The sequence below is a fragment of the Trichosurus vulpecula genome, chromosome 7, assembly GCF_011100635.1.
Source record: "Trichosurus vulpecula isolate mTriVul1 chromosome 7, mTriVul1.pri, whole genome shotgun sequence".
Taxonomy (NCBI): domain Eukaryota; kingdom Metazoa; phylum Chordata; class Mammalia; order Diprotodontia; family Phalangeridae; genus Trichosurus; species Trichosurus vulpecula.
In genome coordinates this window covers 195,230,799-195,251,829 of record NC_050579.1, presented here as the reverse complement: position 1 = coordinate 195,251,829, position 21,031 = coordinate 195,230,799, and positions in this window count along the sequence as shown.

Below are 21,031 nucleotides of genomic sequence, written 5' to 3'. Positions count from 1 at the left end.
TTGCTGCCATAATGTTTTTCTGTGGCCTCCTGGTCACTATTGTGAGATGGGCATACTGGTTTTTGAAGATTCTTGCCAGGATGTCAAATTGGGGACACTGGTCCGTGGGTCTGCTACTTTTGAGTTTTGATAAATGCTTTAACTCCTATGCCTTCTACTTAGAGAATTCCTTATATCCTGTGATTCTGGACCATTCAGGAATATTCATGGTTATCTTTGAAGTCATGAATTCTGCCTCACTGATATAGGTCATCTGCTGTATCTTGAGCCATCACCATTCATCTTGATTTTGTCCTGCCACTGGACTGTGATGACTCTGGAAGAGAGAATGAGGCTGACAAATTCGTGCAACTTTACCTCACTTAAATCCAATTTACACATGAATCAAAAAACATCATCCATACCATTTTACCATTTTACCTCCCTCAAATTCCTGTGGCAACAGGCAAATGATGAAGCAGCAGGTGCAGATATAGTGGGAGCTGTAGTCACAACCCCACACACAGGCAACCCAGGCCATAGGGTCATCTTCTCACTGGAAGCAGCAGTGGGATTCGGCAGCACAGAATGCTGGACTCATCACAGACTTATCTTCTCCAAACTAAATGTTCACATTCAACAAAAGTGGCAGACCCAAGGCAAAACGACTACCAGAACAATTAATGTCAACAGATTAGAACACTTCTCTGACCAGCAATAGTTTGTTGTTAACTTGGAGAGAAAGTTGAGCCAACACACAGTTGGCAACAGTGGAGCAGAAAAGGAGTGGGCAACATTTAGAGATTTGGTGCATAGCACTGCGTTTGCTTATCTAAGTCAGAACACTCACAAACATCAAGACTGGTTTGATGAAAATGACTGGAAAATTCAGATGCTGCTAAATGAAAAACAAGAACTACACAGGGTTCACCAGCAGGATAGTTCATCCATCTCTAAGAAGGCAGCATTTAATTCCATCAAAAGTGAAGTAGAAGCAAAGCTTAGAGAGATGCAGTATTCTTGGCTCAGTAAGAAGGCAGATGAAGTTCAGTTTTATGCTGAGAGTAACAATCCAAAGCACTTTTATGATGCCCCAAAGGCTATTTATGGGCCGAAGACCTATGGTGTATCTCAGTTACTCATTGCTGATGGAGCCACATTGATGAGTGGAAATATAATATTATTAGTGATAGATATAAACCTAGAGAGATGGGCTGAACATTTCCATAGTGTTCTCAAAAGACCATCATCAATCAATGCCAAAGCCATTGACTGTTTACCTCAGATTTAAGTCAGTCCCTCCCCAGATGAAGTTTCAACTGAAGAAGAGGTTTTGAATACCATTAGGCTCCTTTCATGTGGCAAAGCACCTGGCATTGATTCTGTTCAAGCTGAGATTTAAAAGGTGGGGGGGGGGGGTCCATTGCTTATACAAAAGTTGACTGAATTTTTCCGGTTTATAAGGCAAGAGGAGGTTATCTCCCAGGAGTTCAAGGATACCTCCATTGTCCGTCTCTATAAAGGTAAAGGAAATAGATTGTCCTGTGACGATTGGGGTGGGGGAGTCTCCTTCTTAGTCATTGCTGGCAAGATTCTTGCCTTAATAGGCTGATCCAGGGGAGTGGAGCCAAGATGGCAGCTGGAAAGCAGGGACTAGCATGAGCTCCCTGCCAAGTCCCTTCAAAAACCTATAAAAAAATGGCTCTGAACCAATTTGAGAACAGCAGAACCCACAAAATAGCAGAGGGAAGCAGGGCTCCAGCCCAGGACAGCCTGGATGATTGCTGGGTGTATGGAACTGTGAAGCAGAACCCAGCATGGGCAGCGCAGACCAACCAGACCAGGAGCTGGGTGGAGCGTGCCCTAGTACCCTGAATCAGTGAGCTGTGGCAGTTCCCAGACTTCTCAACCCACAAACACCAAAGACAACAGAGAAGAACTGCAGAACCCACAAAATAGCAGAGGGAAGCAGGGCTCTAGCCCAGGACAGCTTGGATGGTCTCTGGGTAAGGTCTATCCCGCACGGAGCTGGGAGCAGAGCGGAGCACAGCCCAGCCTGGGTGGCGCGGACCAACCAGACCAGGAGCCGGGCAGAGCGTGCCCTAGCACCCTGAATCAGTGAGCTGCAGCAGTTACCAGACTTTTCAACCCACAAACACCAAAGACAACAGAGAAGGTTAGTGGGAAAAGCTGCTGGGGACAGAGTAAAAGAAGGAGTCCAAGGTTTGGTCACCGCCCCAGGGGCAGCGGAGGTGGGGCAGCTACAGAAGTACAGCTGCAGTTGCTTGGGGCCCCAGGCCCACCTTGTGGGAGGAATTAAGTGGCGGATCAGAGCAGGAGTGCACAGCCTGCTGAAGATCTAAGTCTAGTCCGGGTTGGGGGTTCTTGGGGAAGGAGGAGTGCTGGTGTGGCAGAGCTGGAGCAACCCCCCAAGCTTGGAACATAGAACTCTTCCCTCTACAAGTAGTCATACCCCACTGAAAAACTCAAGGGTCGAGTAAGTTGACTGGGAACATGGCCAGGCAGAGAAAACGCACCCAGATTCAGTCTCAGACTCTGGAATCTTTCTTTAGTGACAAAGAAGACCAAAATATACAGCCAGAAGAAGTCAACAAAGTCAAAGAGCCTACAACAAAAGCCTCCAAGAAAAACATGAACTGGTCTCAGGCCATGGAAGAGCTCAAAAAGGAGTTGGAAAAGCAAGTTAGAGAAGTAGAGGAAAAATTGGGAAGAGAAATGAGAAGGATGTGAGAAAACCAAGAAAAACAAGTCAATGACTTGCTAAAGGAGACCCCCAAAAAATACTGAAAAATATACTGAAGAAAACAACACCTTAAAAAATAGACTAACTCAAATGGCAAAAGAGCTCCAAAAAGCCAATGAGGAGAAGAATGCCTTGAAAGGCAGAATCAGCCAAATGGAAAAGGAGGTCCAAAAGACCACTGAAGAAAATACTACTTTAAAAATTAGATTGGAGCAAGTGGAAGCTAGTGACTTGATGAGAAATCAAGATATTATAAAACAGAACCAAAGGAATGAAAAAATGGAAGACAATGTGAAATATCTCACTGGAAAAATCACTGACCTGGAAAATAGATCCAGGAGAGAGATTTTAAAAATTATTGGACTACCTGAAAGCCATGATCAAAAAAAGAGCCTAGATATCATCTTTCAAGAAATTATCAAGGAGACCTGTCCTGATATTCTAGAGCCACAGGGCAAAATAGAAACTGAAAGAATCCACTGATTGCCTCCTCAAATAGATCCCCAAAAGAAATCTCCTAGGAATATTGTCACCAAATTCCAGAGCTCCCAGGTCAAGGAGAAAATACTACAAGCAGCCAGAAAGAAACAATTTGAGTATTGTGGAAACACAATCAGAATAATCCAAGATCTAGCAGCTTCTACATTAAGAGATTGAAGGGCTTGGAATACGATATCCTGGAGATCAATGGAGCTAGGATTAAAACCAAAAATCACCTACCCAGCAAAACTGAGTATCATGCTCCAAGGCAAAATATGGATTTTCAATAAAATAGAGGACTTTCAAGCTTTCTCAGCGAAAAGACCAGAGCTGAATAGAAAATTTGACTTTCAAACACAAGAATCAAGAGAAGCATGAAAAGGTAATCAAGAAAAAGGACAAGAAAAAGAAATTGCAAGGGACTTACTAAAGATGAACTGTTTTGTTTACATTCCTACATGGAAAGATGATGTGCATGATTCATGAGACCTCAGTATTAGGGCAGCTGAAGAGAATATGCATATATATATACATATATATACATATGTATATATATATATATGTGTGTGTGTGTGTGTGTGTGTTTATGTATATATGTGTATATGTAAGTGTGTATGTATGTATATATGTATGTGTATACATATATATAGAAAAAGAGAGAGAGCGGGCACAGGGTGAGTTGAAGATGAAGGGAAGATATCTAAAAGAAATAAAATCAAATTAAGGGATGAGAGAGGAATATATTGAAAGAGGGAGATAAGGAGAGATAGAATGGGGTAAATTATCTCGCATAAAAGTGGCAAGAAAAAGTAGTTCTGTAGGAAGAGAAGAGAATGCAGGTGAGGGGGAATGAGTGAATCTTGCTCTCATCAGATTTGACCTGGGGAGGGAATACCATACATACTTAACTGGGTATCTTACCCCACAGGAAAGAAGGAGGAAGAAGATAAGAAAAGGGGGGATGATAGAAGGGAGGGCAGATGGGGGTGGAGGTAATCAAAAACAAACACTTTCGAAAAGGGACAGGGTCAAGGGAGAAAATTCAGTAAAGGGGGATAGGTTAGGAAGAAGAAAAATATAGTTAGTCTTTTACAACATGAGTATTGTGGAAGGGTTATACATGATACGCATGTGGCCCATGTTGAATTGCTTGACTTCTTAGGGAGGGTGGGTGGGAAGGGAAGAAGGGAGAGAATTTGGAACTCAAAGTTTTAAAAACAGATGTTCAAAAGCAAAAAAAAAGTTTTTGCATGCAACTAGAAAATAAGATACATAGGCAATGGGGTGTAGAAATTTATCTTGCCCTACAAGAAAAGAAGGGAAAGGGGGATGGGAGGGGAGTCAGGTGACAGAAGGGAGGGCTGACTGGGGAACAGGGCAACCAGAATATACGCTATCTTGGAGTGGGGGGAGGGTAGAAATGGGGAGAAAATTTTTAAAAATAATAGCTAACACTTATATAGCATCTACTATGGTAAGTGCCTTATAAATATTATCTCATTTTATCATACACACACACATACACACACACACACATGCGCACCCACACATACACACACACAGAGGATGATAGATTTTAAATTGGAAGGGATCCTAGAGGCCATCAAATCCAACTTTCTCATGTATAATGTATAAAGATCTCATGTATAATGAAGAAGCTGAGGCACAGAGAAGTTAAATTACTTGCCCAAGGTTATACAATTAGTAAGCATCTGATTGAAACCTAGGCCTTTCTGGCATCTGAGCCCATTTTTCTGCATGCAAACAAAGTCCTCATGCTGGTGTCAGCCTGCACTAATTTGGCTCCCACCTACTTTTCATGACTTCCTTCATATTACCCCAACCCCTTTATTAAGTCTACGTTCCCCAATACCTAGCACAATGTCATGTATACAGTAGGCACTTAATGCAGTTTTATTGGACTGAATTGTTGAATAGAGAAATCCTTAAGTGCTTGTCTCTAACATTAAAATGGTTCCCACAGTTGTCCATTTTCTCCCTCTTTTCCAGTGCACTTTTAATTTTCCTAATGATAATAAGAAAAAGCCTCAGTTTGAGACTACTTCTTCAGTGCCCAATAATATTTCTTTGAACAAAGGAGCTTGGCCCTGGACTCAAAGAAAGTCTAACATAGGTTCCCAAAGTGGTTAATACCTCTCCATGGGGGGCGCTGGTACTATGAGGGGGCAATAGTAGCCTTGGGTGCAATTAGTGGGTGTTGAATAAAAATGAGTTAATCTAACAAGCTCAGTGGGATGCTGTGTAATTTCCCTTTTTTGAAAAGGGGGCAGTAGACCAAATAAGTTTGGGAACCTCTGGTAGAGAGAGTAACAGTTGACGGGAAAACTAGGGACCTAGAAATAAGAAAAAAAATACACACATAGACATACACACATACACACATATATATACATATTCATATATACACACACATACACATACATATATAATGTTTATACATATGCATGCTTATATGCATATAGTATATGTAAATGTTTTCATATCATGTGTTATATGTGTTTATACATGTATATTTTCACTATATACACATTACATATGTTTATACATGTATAGTATTGTATATGCCATTCTGTGTGTCTATATGATACGTTTATACCAGTATAGTAAATATGCATATGATGTACACATTATGTATGTTTGTATATGTATAGTATATAGAGATAGGTTTATATTATATAAGGCTATACATATGTAATGTTATATGTATAATGTATATATTATATGTGTCTATATTGTACATATATTATATCTGTTTATCCACATGTAGTATTGTATATATAATATGCATGTTATATATGTTTATACATTGACAGTATAGGTACATATTGCATGTGTTTATACATATATAGTATGTGTGTATATAATATACGGGCAGTTAGGTGGCACAGTGGATAGAATGCTGAGCCCGGAGTCAGGAAGACTCTTCTGCCTAAGTTCAAATCCAGCCTCAGACCCTGTCTCTGTGACCCTGGGCAAGTCATTTAATCCTGTTTGCCTCAGTTTCCTCATTTGTAAAAATGAGCTGGAGAAGAAAATGACAAATCACTCCAGTATCTTTGCCAAGAAAACCCCAAATGGGGTCAACAAAGAGTCGGACACAACTGAACAAGAATATGTATTATATACATATAGTATGCGTGTATATATGCATATATGTGTACATATATAGCATCTCCCATACCATTATTTAACTTTTTGTGAGCATATTTTCTCCACCCAACTATCTTTTAAGTTTCTCTAAGCTTCCTGGGGTCAGGGACTATGTCTTAAATATCCTTGAATTCTCCATGGTACTTAATAAAATACCTTGCATGTAAAAAAAATATTAAAAAAATTAAAAAAAATTAATAGGCTGATCCTTCACCTGGAAGATGGTCATCTACCTGAGAGCCAGTGAGGCTTCAGAAAAGACTAAGGAATGATGTTTGCTGCCCGACAACTCCAGGAGAAATGTCAAGAGCAGAACAGAGGTCTGTACACAACATCTGTAGATCTGACCAAGGCTTTTGATACAGGCCTTGTCTGTTTTTCATGATGGCTTATGGAAAATTATGCCAAAATTTGGTTTCCCAGAGAAGTTCATCAGTCTTGTATCAATTTCACGATGGTATGCTTGCCTAGGTTCTGGATAATGGATTATGCTCTCATACTTTCCCAGTCACCAATGGAGTGAAAACAAGACTGTCTGCTTGCTCCCATGGTTTTTAGCATGATTTTTTCAGTCATGTTGTCAAATATCTTCAATGAAGATGAACATGGCATCAAAGTCAGCTACTGCCTTGATGGTATATTCTTCAACTTGAAAAGGCTACAAGCCAAAACCAAGGTGGAGGGAATGTTGGCTTATGATTTTTTGTTCACAGATGATTGTGCACTCAATGTAGCCTCTGAAGCTGAGATGCAACAAATAATGGATCATTTCTCTGCTGCTTGTGATAATTTCGGCCTAACGATTAACACCAAGAAGACACAGGTACCAGCACCACAATACCCATATGTGGAACCACTGGTTACAGCAAATGGAGAAGTTTTGAATGTTGTGAATAACACTATACACTATACTATATGCCACACATTGGCAGTATACTTTCTACGGATGTACGCATTGGTAATGAGGTTGACACACACATTGCCAGAGCTAGCTCAGTGTTTGAGAGGCCCCAGAGGAAACTGTGGAAGAGAAGAGGTATTAGACTGACTACCAAACTGAACGTGTACAGACCTCATTGTTGTATGCCTGTGAAGCCTGGTCATTATACCAGTGCCATGCCAAGAAACTAAACTGCTTCCATTTGAATCATCTTAGGAAGATTCTGTAGATAACATAGCAGGATAAAATACCAAACACTAAGGTTCTTTTTCAAGCTAAACTGCCAAGCATTCAAACTCTAATGCAGAGAGCACAACTACAATGGGCTGGCCGCATTGTTCAAATGTCAAATGTATGCTTGCCTAAAAGACTATTTTACAGAGAACTCACACAGGGTAAGCACTCACATGGTAGGCAGAAGAAATGATACAAAGACACTCTCAAGGTTTCTCTTAAGAACTTTAGAATTGATCTGTGACATGGGAGACACTGGCACAAGACTGCTTAGCACGGCGTGCCCTCATCAAAGAAAGTGCTGTGCTCTATGAGCAAAGTAGAATTAAAGTAACTCAAAAGAAATGCAAGATGCGAAAAATTTAGAGAAACCACTTCAAATGTTCACATGGACTGTTTGTGCCCAACCTGTGTGTGGTAGAGCATTCCAAGCTCATATTAGTCTGATCAGCCACAGTCATTGTATCTTGGCTTTAACATGTGATATTTTGGTCTTCTTTGAGAATGAAGGACAATAACAACAAGTACCTAATATGTGACGGGCACTGGGTTAGACAATGGAGATACAAGGGCAGCTAGGTGGTGCAGTGAGTAGAGCACCAGCCCTGGAGTCAGGAGGACCTGAGTTCAAATGCGGCCTCAGACACTTGACACAGTTACTAACTGTGTGACCTTGGGCAATTCACTTAACCCCAATTGCCCTGCCTTCCCCTCTCCAAAAAAAAAAAACCAAACAAACAGACAATGGAGATACAAAGGCAAAAGTGGTATAGTCCTCGCATTCAAGGATTTTATATTCTCTCAGGGAGACAACATGTGCATAAATAAGTATACACAAAATAGATATAAAATAAATTTGAGGTAATTTTGGGACAAAGAGCACTAGTAGTTATGGAGCTCAGGAAAGACTGAGTAGGAGGTAGTGCTTTTAATTAAGTCTTGAAGGAAATGAGAGATTCTTTGTGGTGGAGTTTGGAAGAATAGTATGCTAGGCATGGGGGATAGTAAGTGCAAAGACAAGGAGATAGGAGATGGAGTATAACATGTAAGGAACACCAGCTTGGCTAGACTATAAAGTGCAAACTATAGATTACATATATAGACTATAGAGTATAAAGGTAGTTTGGGATTTTAAAAGTTAAAAACAAGAGTTTATACTTTATCCTAGAGTCAATAGGGATCCATTGAAGTTTTAATAAGTAGGGGATACTTAGTCAAATTGCTAGAATGATGCATAAGGGAAATCACTTTGGCAGTTATGAGAAGGATGAGTTAGACTACATTACTTAAAACAGGGAGACCAGTCAAGAGACCATAGAATCACCTTTTCTTAACAGTCTGAGACAATTATAAGATTTAGGACTCCAAACACTAATCTTACAATAGTCTGCCATATTTATGTATACCTGTACTTTCCAGGAATCATCTGTGGGACCTTGGGTAAATCACTTAAACTCTCTTAACTTGATTTTCCAGCTTTAAAAAGAGGAGTTTGACTAGATGACCTCTAAGGCCTTGTCTAGCTCAGAGTCTATGATCTTGTGATCCATGATCCTAACAGGAGAATAATATAGTTGGAGAGCTCTGATATGAATTTTCTCATCCTTTCATTCCTGTGGTTAGAAAGCAACTTCACTTCATATCACTGAAAAATAGCTTCAGAAAGAGAGATTTTCAGGAAAAACTTGAAAAATCTTGAATTTATTGATTTAATCTGGGCTTTGGAGCATGCACAGATCACCTAACATGAAAGCACTCTGCTTCTGGTAGAAGACATTCTGCATTCCCCTAACCCTAATCTAGTAGTCATAGACAACAGACAATGACTCAATGCTTGACACAATGAGTTAAAAGAAAAGCCAATTTTTGTCTAGAGACGTTATAATTAACTTTTGTTCAGTAGCTCTTGACGGGATGTGGTAAACCATAGCTTCTCACTACAATTGAAGAACTGTGTCAACATGCCTTAATCAGAGAGAGGCTTTCTGGTCACTGCACTCTTGAAGATAAGGACCAAGATGGCCAGCATTGTTTCTAAAATTGAAAGGGACCTCCAAGTCTAAGGCACCTCCAAAGCTGCCTGTTTCATTTCACAAATGAGGAAACCGTGGCCCATGGAGTTTAAATGATTTGTTTAGGTTGTAAGCATCTGTGTTGAGATTTGAATCTAGGTTCTCTGATTCCAGAACCAATTTCTTTCCACCATGTGTGCCTAAAAAGATAAAGCCCCAAATTAGGAATAGAGAAAACATCAACCTCATGCCAATAAGTGACAAAAAAGAGACAGTAAAGAGTACCCAGTAAAGAGTAGAGAGGCCAAACATAGCAAAATAAGAGAGAACTTTAGCAGCCTCCTAGCATCAGAAGCATGAGTTCCTCTTATAATATAGACTCAATAATAAGACTCAACTTACATTTGTCTTCTATACGTGTGTCCAGGAATACAGGTTCCTAGGTTATTCCTAGCATATGATTCTTTATGCATTTCATTTTTTCAATTAACAAGACTATTTGCTCTCTTCCTCTCACTTCCCACTCCCCCACTAAAAAGATAAAAAAAAAGAAAGAGAAAACTTTTTAAATAGATATGCATAATTAAGCAAAATAAATTCTCACATTGGCCACATCTAAAAACCATATATCTGTATCTGGAATCCATCACTTTTACATAAGGAGGTGGGTAGTAGGCTATAGTTTTGGTCCCCTAGATTGTGGTTGGTCATTTTTCCTCTCTTTGCTTCCTAACCCCTATTTACAAAGATTATAGTTCTTAAGTCTTTCAAAGTTTGTTTTTACAAGGCTGATAATGTATACATTTCTCCCAGTTCTGATCAATTCATTCTGCATCAGTTTATACAAGTCTTTCCAGATTTTGCTGAAGTTGTCCCTTTTATTATTTCTTAAAACATAATAATTGGGGCAGCTAGGTGGTGCAGTGAGCAGAGCGCCGACCCTGGAGTCAGGAGGACCTGAGTTCAAATTTGGCCTCAGACACTTGACACACTTACTGGCTGTGTGACACACAGGGCAAAGCAACCCCAATTGCCCTGCCCTCCCCCCTCCAAAAAAACCATAATAATTTTTCGTTACATTTAAATACCATAATTTCTTCGTTAATACAAAAAGAGCTACCATAAATTCTCTTTTTACACGAGTTCTTTCCCTTTCTTTGATCTCTTTGAGGTGAATACTAGTAGTAGTATCATTAGGTAAAAGAGCATGTATGGTTTAGTAGCTTTAGGAATTAGTTGCAATTAATATCCAGAATGTCTGGACCAATCCACAGCTCCACCAACAGCAAACTAATACTCCTGTTTTCGTGCTGCCCAACCAAACTCTTCCCCATCAATGAATCTGATTTGTCTATAATGTCATCGTTTATATATCACATATCCATTTAGAGCATATCTTCACATACAGTATGTGATGTTAGTTTATGCCTAGTTTCTACCAGATTGTTTTTTCAGCAGTTTTTATAGAAAAATGAGACCTTACTCTAATAGCTAGTCTTTGAATTTATAGAACGCTAACCTAATATGTTCATTTGCTCCTATATATTGTATACCTAATCTGTTCTACTAATTGACCCCCCTGTTTCTTAGCCAGTATTGAATTATTTTGATGATTACTGCTTTATGTTTAGCTGGGCCCCTTCCTTCCTACTTTTTTTTTTTTACTGTTTCCTTTGAAAATCTACAACTTTGTTCTTACAGATAAATTTCATTATATTTTTTTCTAGCTTGACCAAGTAATTCTTTGCTAGTATTACTGAAATAGCACTGAATACGTAATTTAATTTTGGTAGATTACCATTTTTTGGTCATATTGGCTCAATCTATCCATGAGCAATGAATACTTCTTTAATTATTTAAGTCTGTCTTTATTTCTACAAATACTGTTTTGTAGTTGTATTCATATGGTTCGTACTTGTGTTAAGTATTTATATTAGTTCACTGTCTGTGGCACCTTTCAGCAAAATGTAGTTTCCTTGTTTATTCTTTTAATCAAATTTATTTTTGCTGTTGCCTTATATAAGATCATAATTGCTACCCCTGCCTTTCTGAATTTAGCTAAAGGTTAACTGATTTTTCTCCAGATCTTTATTTTAACTCTGTGTTAATTTTTGTTTCATTTTAAACAGGTGGCACTGATTTCTACTTCGCAGTCATCATCCCCTTGCCCCACCCCCCAGGATAAGCTCAGTGTCACCAGAAAATATTACAGAGATAGCTTCAGCTTTGGTACTCACACTTTATCAGTACTTTGAGTTGCTTCTTTCCCTTCTGTCCAGTTCTCTAAGCTAGAGGGGGAAACTTAAAATTCCTCCCAAAGTCTCCCTTTAAAGAGAGCCCAGAAGCTCAGCCAACTCTTCATTTCTCACTAGCTATACTGTTTGGTTTGACTCCACCATCATTATGCCCCCTGGGTACTCTCTACCCTTTCCCCTGCACTTCAGCTTCCTTTTGTACGTTTTCTTCCCCCGTTAGACTGGAAGCTCCTTGAGGGCAGGGACTTCATTTCTTTTTCTTATTCATATTCCCCAGTACGTAGCACAATATCTAACACATAGTAGGTGCTTGATACATGTTCATTGTTTTTTATTGTAAGTATGTTTCTTGCAAATAGCATTTTGTTCAATTTTTTTATCTAATCCATTCTTCTATCCACTTCCATTTGATGGATGATTTTGTACTATTAACATTCACCATTATAATTGTTAGATGTGTATTTCCCTCTGTCACATTGTATACTTTTTCCTCTCTTTGCTCCCAGACCCCTATTTACAAAGAACAAGAGGGTGGTGAGAGGAGTGTGCTCAGCACTTGTGGCACTATGCTTTATGCAATCTGCTTTTGTTCCCCACCTCTCTTCTCTTTCCTTTACCTAGGCCCCAGTCATAGGTTCCTACTTTTTATTTTTCTTAATCCCCAATATTCAACCCAACCTTTCAGGCTAGTTTTGCTCATAACTAATCCCTTCCTGAATTTGCCCTCCCTCTTACATCCACTCTTCTTATTCGACTCTATGGCCCTATTTAGTATTTCTACTGCATATTCTACCCTCCTTTGACTGGTTCAGATGAAAGTGACATTGAGATGATACTCTAATCCCCTACCTTTTCCTCTTTGTTTTCATAGTCTTCTACCTGTGCACCCTGATTATGTGAGACAGTCTGATGTTCTTTAGAGATTTTTGTTGTAGTAGTTGTGGGGGACAGCTGAGCTGTACTGCTTCCTTGTGCTCCATCATCTTTGCTGGTCCCTGGACTCTATATTTCAAGAAATGAGAAATAAAAACTGCCCAGATCTATTAAAACCAAAGGAGAAAGTAAAATAGAATCCATCAATTATTTCTAAAAAGAACCTTAAAAAGAAAAGTTCCAGTAATGTCATAATCAAAATCCAGTGTTTCCATGTCAAATAAAAAAATACTTAAAGCAACTAGGAAGGAGCAGTTCACATAATAAGGAACTACAGTTAAATCTACACAAGAGCTAGCAGCTAATACTAAAAACAAGACGATATCTTGCAAAATATAATTCTAAAAGGCAAAAGACAGATTTGCAACCAAGAATAACTTCCTCTGAAATGCTGCATATAATCCTGAAGGGCAAATAGAGGATTTTTTTTAAAAATAGGGAAGTAGATCTTACACCATATACTAAAATAAAGTCAAAATGGGTTCATGATTTAGGAATAAAGGCTGATACTATAAGTAATTTGGGAGAGCAAGGAATAGTTTACCTATCAGATTTATGGAAAAGAAAAGAATTCATGACCCAACAAGAGATACAGAGCATTACAAAATGCAAAATGGATAATTGGATAATTTTGATTATGTTAAATTGAAATGTTTTCGTACAAAAAAAGCCAATGCAACAAAAATTAGGAGGGAAGCAGAAAATTGGGAGAAAATCTTTACAACTAGTGTTGCTGATAAAGGCCTCATTTCTAAAATATACAGGGAACTGAGCCAAATATGTGGGAATACAAGTCATTCCCCAATTGAGAAATGATGAAAGGATATGAACAGGCAGTTTTCAGAGGAAGAAATTAAAGATATCTATAGGCATATGAAAAAATGCTCTAAATCACTACTTATTAGAGAAACACAAATCAGAACAACCCTTGATACCACTTCTCTCCTGTCAGACTGGCTAAAATAACAAAACAGGAAAATGATAAATGCTGGAGAGGATGTGGGAAATTGGAACATTGTTACATTGCTGGTGGAGTTGTGAGATGATCCAGCCATTTTGGAGAGCAATTTGGAACTATGCCCAAAGGGCTATAAAAATGTTCATACCCTTTGACCCAGCAATACCACTTCTAGGGTTGTATCCCAAAGAGATCATGCAAGTGGGAAAAGGACCCATATGTACAAAAATATTTATAGCAGCTCTTTTTGTGGTAGCTAAGAATTGGAAATCAAAGGGATGCCCATCAATTGGGGAATGGCTGAACAAGCTGTGGTATATGAAGGTAATGGAATACTATTGTTCTATAAGAAATGGGGATGATACGGACTTCATAACAACCTGGAAAAACCTACACGACATAATGCTGAATGAGCGGAGCAGAGTCAGGAGAACATTATACACAACCACAGATACATGGATTTTGTGAGAACTAACCCTGACAGACTTTGCTCGTCTCAGCAACACAAGGTACAAAGACAACTCCAAAGGACTCACAATGGAGAATGCTATCTACATGCAGAGAAAGAACTATGAAGTATAAATGCAGATTGAGGCACACTTCATGCTAGCCTTTTTCTCCCCCCCTTTTTTTTCTTTTTCTCTCTTTTGCTTCTGTTTTTGGGCTGGTTTGTTTTTTTTTTTTTTTTTTTGGTCCTGTTTCTTCTTTCTCATGATTCATTTCATTGGTCATAATTCTTCTCCATAACTTGACTAGTGCGTAAATTAATTCAATGCGAAGTTATATGTGGAAGTTATATGGGATTCCATGCTGTCTCAGGGAGGGAAGAAAATCTGGAACTCAAAATTATGTAGAACCAAGTGTTGTAAACTAAAAATAAAAAAAATTAAATAAAAAAAATTTTAAAAAAAATAGGGAAGTAGAAGACATTCAGGCATTTCTGAAGGAAAGACCAGAGGTGAATAGGAACTTTGAAATGCAAACCTAAGAGTCAAGAGAGACCTAGAAAAGTAAATTTATTTGAGCAATTTGGAGTTACATGATAATGTAGTGCTAACATTCTAATAGGAGGAGAAGAAAAAGTGTCCCTCTAGCACTTGCTGTCTTCAGATGATGTTGAGGGAGGTGAATAAGAACAAAAAGACCTAGAGGATTGGTTCTGTTCTGAGGGTTAAAAGAGCATAAAGTGAAGGGAGGGAAAAAGAAGGAATACACTATTGTAGAAAGGAGGAAAAAGTACATGGAATTTGTTATTTCTCATAATTGAGGTAGTTAAGAAGAACATACAAATATTTAGGAAGGAGGAAGGGGAGTGGGCATCAGATGACCACTCTTAACTGAAATGAACAAAGGAAGGGTTGAATACATATTAAAAATAGCTTGGTGTGGAAATATAAAGTTCAACAGGGAAACATATGGGGATAAAGATAGATCAAGATAGAGGATAATAGTAAGGAGGCAACAGTTGCAAGGAAAACAAACTTCCTAATCCTGAAAAGAAGATTAAAATGATGAAAAAAGCAAAGAATTTACAATCTAAATGGGATCATCACAGACAATTAAGGAAAGCAAAAAAAAAAATTCTATGTAGATAAAATGGAATATTATCATACTATAAGAAATTAGAAAAGAGACTATTTCAGAGAGTTCTGGAATAATTGTGATTTTAAAAATTAAATTAATTAATTTTTAGTTTTCAACATTCACTTCCATAAGATTTTGAGTTTTAAATTTTCTCTCCCTCTCTCCCCTCCCTCTCTCCAAGACAGCATCCAATCTGATATAGGCTCTACATATATATTCCTATTTAATCATATTGTAAAGAATTAGAACCAATGGGAGGTACCACAAGAAAGAAGAAACAAAACAAAACAAAAAAAGAGAGGGCAAATAGTATGCTTTGATCTGCATTCAGGCTCCCTAGTTCTTTTTCTGGATATGGATAGCATTTTCCATCATGAGTCTTTTGGAGTTGACTTAGATCCTTGGATAATTGTGATTTTCGAAATGTATTATTTGATGTAGTATGAGTGATAAGACTCCAATGTGAAATCTCTTAGGCTAAGTGGTCCTAATGACCATAAACACTTAAGCAATGATGACAACCTATATTTTTCTGTTGTCCTGACTCAGTCTGTCAAACACGCAAACAATAGTATCTCCTGATTAAATGAAGCTCCTGGCTGAGTCCAACAGCTGCCTACCAACACCCATTTCTGTGATCCCTGAATATACATTCAGACCCTCAACCAATTTCTGTTCCCAATTAGTAAACTCCCTTACCTTAGTCTAGTATCTGTGAATGAACTGGAGAATTTCTCCACCCAGCTGGGCCTGATTAGAAATTCTCCCTCTCATAGCTGGCAGTGACGACCTATTTTCAAGCAAGCCTATTTTTAAGATATAAAAACTTCCCTGTTCCGACTCCCATCCGAGCAGGTACTCCACTGAGATCTTTGCCACAATACAAGTCTACCTCACGTGATTAACTGTGGCCCTGTTTGTATGATGTGTGTGTGTGTGTGTGTGTATGCGTGCATGCTTTTGTTTTTGCCTGCTTGCTGCTCCGTATAGTAAGAAAGCTCATGCTTGTACTAGCTTCCAAAATTTCTATAAATCTTTGAACTTGGATCTTTGCTTTAACCTGAATTATGATGGCAAATAAAGCACTTGGATAATATGAATTGATAAAGACTTAATGTGATAAGAAGCAGGAAAATAATTCATACAAGGACAACAACATTGTAAAGAAAAACAGCTTAAAAAATTTAGGAATACTTTGATCTGAAGCATGCTCAGATGATAGTCAACATGTTGCTTAGAATGCTAGTACCAGCTCTAGCATGCTCTATTATTGAAGCTGGTAGCTTTAGACTTAGAGCATCCCTTGGTAGCTTGCAAAGAAAATAGTGCCCTCGAGCTATTCAGTTACTCTTTTTGGAGCCATTGTAAAGGTGCAAGAAAATCTGCATTTTCCGGATTTTACCATAAAAGTTGATTTGTTATAGATAGCTAATTGGTCATCAAGCTTAGCTCTTTCTGTCTTTATGGGCAAATTAAGTACTGCATTATAGTGAAGGCATGATTCTGGACTCTGTGATTTCTATAGCTCTTATACCATCTCAGATGTTCACTTCTACTCAGCCACAGCTATTTCTCCTGCAGAAAATGCTTATACCTGGCCAATAACTGTCTGTTATTTCTAAAATAGCTCTTTGAGGAAACAGAAACTTTTATGATACTAAATCATTGTCCCAAGAAAAAAATGTTACTAATTATTCCATTATAATTGAATTTCATTTGATGAAACAAGGAGAAAAGTGTCAGCATCATAGACCAACATGTAGGAGGTGGGTACATAAGCTTAGTACTTCTTTACTTAAGAGAAATCACATAGGAATTCTGTTCAAGTTCAAATCAGTTTGGAGATCCAGTTTTTTCAAACTCTAACTTCTGACTGTTTTCTGATCGGCCCCTTTGGACCTATCACCACTACGTTCTAACTTATTGTTCCACTCATTGTGCTTGCCTAGTGCCATGGACTCCCTTTTGCTTGCTATTTTACATTTTTTTTCCATAAGTGACCCTTCTATATTATCCATTTCTTTTTTCTGACCATTCATAAGAGGAGACTTCATTGTTATGAACTTTTTTCCTTGGATATCCTTTACCCATTTAATAACATCCAAAAGTAACTCACACAATAAAGGTGTAGGGGCTGACTAAGGTCCTTAGTTATAACTTACCAGGAAACCTTACTAAATCTTTCTCCTTGTTCCTCATTTAGCCCAATTAAAAATTTTTTTAATTTGATTTTTTAAAAGAAATCAACTGTGAAAGACTTAGTAACTGATCAATACACCAATCTCTCCCAACCCCAAAGGACTCATGATATAAAACACTATCTATCTTCAGATAGAGAACTGATGGACTCAGGGTACAGATCGAGGCATATTTTTTTTTAAAATATGGCTAATGAGGAAATGTGTTTTGCATGATTGTAGATGTATAAAATGTATCATATTTCTTGCCTTTTCAGTAAGTAGTGGAAGGGTTGGAGAGAGGGAGAGAATGTAGAACTGAAAATAAAAAATTAATTTTTTTTAAAAAAATGAGGGCAGCTAGGTGGCGCAGTGAGTAGAGCACCGGCCCTGAAGTCAGGAGGACCTGAGTTCAAATTCGGCCTCAGACACTTGACACATGTACTAGCTGTGTGACCTTGGGCAAGTCACTTAACCCCGATTGCCCTGCCAAAAAAAGCAAAAAAAAAAAAAAGAGAAATTCTATATCATACTCTCCACCAAATGTAAGTCCTCCCAAATACCTCAAAACCTCACATTTAATCAGATGATCAAGCCCTCAGTAACCATCACCATCTCAAACCTCTACCAAAAGGACATTGTCTAACCAAGTAACTATAATGCAGGTTTTAAAATTTTATGCCCAGCATCAAAAATATCCCCCAATGTTCAAAAAGATGCCCTACTTCTTCACAATCATGTGCTGAAATATTCTTCTACTTATTTGAGAATTTGACTACAAAGTTATAGAAAACAGTCAGCAAAAAATATAAAATCTGAATTATTGCTTGACCAAAAATCTCCATAGGATCCATGAAACAGCATCTGGCTTCTAGGGACATCTTTGATAATATTTATCTCTTCATGGGGATGGTAATTAGAGATATCAAGGTATGATATATAATGTCTAAAGTATGATGTATAGTATACCTAAGACTTGCTGGAATCATAGAATTATTAGGCTTGAAAAGAACATTAGACATAATTTGTCCAACCTTCCACATTTTTTAAACGAAAAAACTGAGACCCAGTACAATTAGGTCATTTGGTTAAGGTCATACTACTTGTAAGGTCATACTGCTAGTATTTGGCTGGTTGGAGCATCAGACCTGGCATCAGGAAGACCTGAGTTCAAATCCAGCCTCAGATACTTCCTAGCTGTGTGACCCTTGGCAAGTCACTTAACTCTGTTTGCCTCAGTTTCCTCATCCGTAAAATGAGCAGGAGAAAGAAATGGCTAAACACTCCAGTAACTTTACCAAGAATACCCCAAGCGGTGTCACAAAGAATTGGACATAACTGAAACAACCAAACAACAACAGTACTCCCAGTTAGTGGCAGAACCAGAGCTAGAATCTAGGTGTCCTGACTCCCACTGAAATGCCCTTTCTACCTCTAGTTCAAACCCATGTTTTACAGGTAAAGAAATTGAAGAGCAGAGCAAACAGGTTAAGTGCCTTGCCCAAGGTTACATAGATAATAAGAGGCAGACACAGAGTAAAGATTAAATGAAATAATGGGTGTTAATTAAAGTCCTTTTAAAAGTGCTGACACTATTGCCAAAGATTTCTCCTGTGACCCTCATAAAGATATGAATGCCTATATCAGGAGAAGGCTGGTGTAATTGTGGGGTACAGAATACCAGTTGGAATTAAATAGGAAGCCACAAGCAATTTCTACCCAAAATGAGACAGCATTCCCTATTGGAGGCCCAAATATGAGTGGGCAGGAAACATTTCAGAAAACAGATTAAGCCTGGGATCACTTGCTAGCCGAGACTGTTATTGCTTTATGTTCTATGGAGCTTAGTTCCTGAGGCAAAGAATCTCTTTTTGGAGAAGAAAAAGTCTGTTTTAGCCAAGGAATAGTTGGACTACTCCTCAAAGATAAAGACTGGGAAGGTTTTTTTTTTCCTTAGTAAAAATTTTTCTTAGGACCATGACTCAGTGTGTTAAGAGCTTCCCCTTTCTAAAAGAGCTATATGAAAGCCTTGGGGCTTTAATCTCAGAGCATGACAGAGCACACTCTTCTCACAACGAAAAGATAACATTCTAGCAAAGGACCATAGCTGAAGCCAGAAATTGGAAACAGAGAGAAGCTTCATGAGCACATGAACAGTGGAGTTCTTCCTGACAGCAACCAAGAGTGACCATGGGACCAGCAGATCAGAGTCTGGTAGAAGCTGCATGGCCTGTAGATCCTATGTAACCAGCAGACATTGTGTGACCAGACAAAAGCAAGAGCACAAGTACAAAATGAGCAATGGGGCACTCAGTAGCCCTACAGCCTCAGATGTACGAGTTGTCCCTCCATGAGCCTGTCCTGGACATAGCTGGTCCCCATGTGTGCCTTAGTCACACGTTCTTCCTATGTAAGCGTCCTTCCAGATGTACACTCTGACCAAATGTTCCTTATCAGTGAATCCCTCCACACATGCCCAACAGATAGCCACTCTTTCCCCAGTGGTGTATGTGTTACTGTTAGTTGAATATTCACTAGTTTTATAGGAGAAATGCTTTATTCCTATTTTTCTTATTAGGTTATTACATAAAACATCTTTGTTTTAGAAAAAATTATTTCATATGGCTGACTAGTAAATATAAATGTGTTAGTGAGAGCTTGTAAGATAATATTTTGACTAGATAGGAATCCACAGAGTACCTTGAAACTGGGAAGCCTTGCCTTGGGGACAAATTCTGTGAATTTGGTGGGGGAAGTAACTTCCAAGTGCTATACCACATACAAGTCAAGTCAACAGGCCTTTATTAAATCCTTACTATGTGCCAGGTATTGTGCTCAGTTTTGGGAATACAAGTATAAACAAAAAAGAAGATAATCATCCCTCCCTTCAAAGACTTTAGATTCTAATGGGGATAGACAGTACATAAAAGAGAGCTAAAAAGTGGAGAGAAGAAGAAAAGGGTGAGAAAAGGTACCTGAGGGACCATGTTGAAACAGTCAAGGGAGTCAGGAATGGAGCCAAGAGAGGAGTGAAGGAGTAAGGACAGCTGGCCTGGGACTTTCTCAAAATGGAGGCTCTGCTAAGAATCCACCAATTAGGGATAGTGAGATACAGGGACAGAGGGATCTTCTGAGGTAAGAAAGTTGCTGGAATCTGGTAGAAAAGTCTGGAGAGTCAGGACCTGAGCCAGAAGAGGAGTAAAGGAGTGATTTATGATACACACGAAATACAAACAAGGTAATTTAAGGATGTGGAGAACACTAGGAACTGATGGAACCAGGGAAGACTTCAGGAGGAGCTGCCAGCTGAGATGAAGTTTAAATGAAGACTAGGATTCTGAGATGCAAGAGTAAGGAGCAACTTCATGGCAAAGTGTAACAATGCATGGCACAGGCACAGGGTACCTTTGACAGAGTTTCCTCACATGGAAAGCCTAAGGAACTTGCTTCTAGAAGCAAAGTGGTGATGATATGGAATGGGTTTGCCTTGGAGAGACTATGCTGCACATGTAGATATCCTCTAATTGTTTCTGGTCTGCTAGAC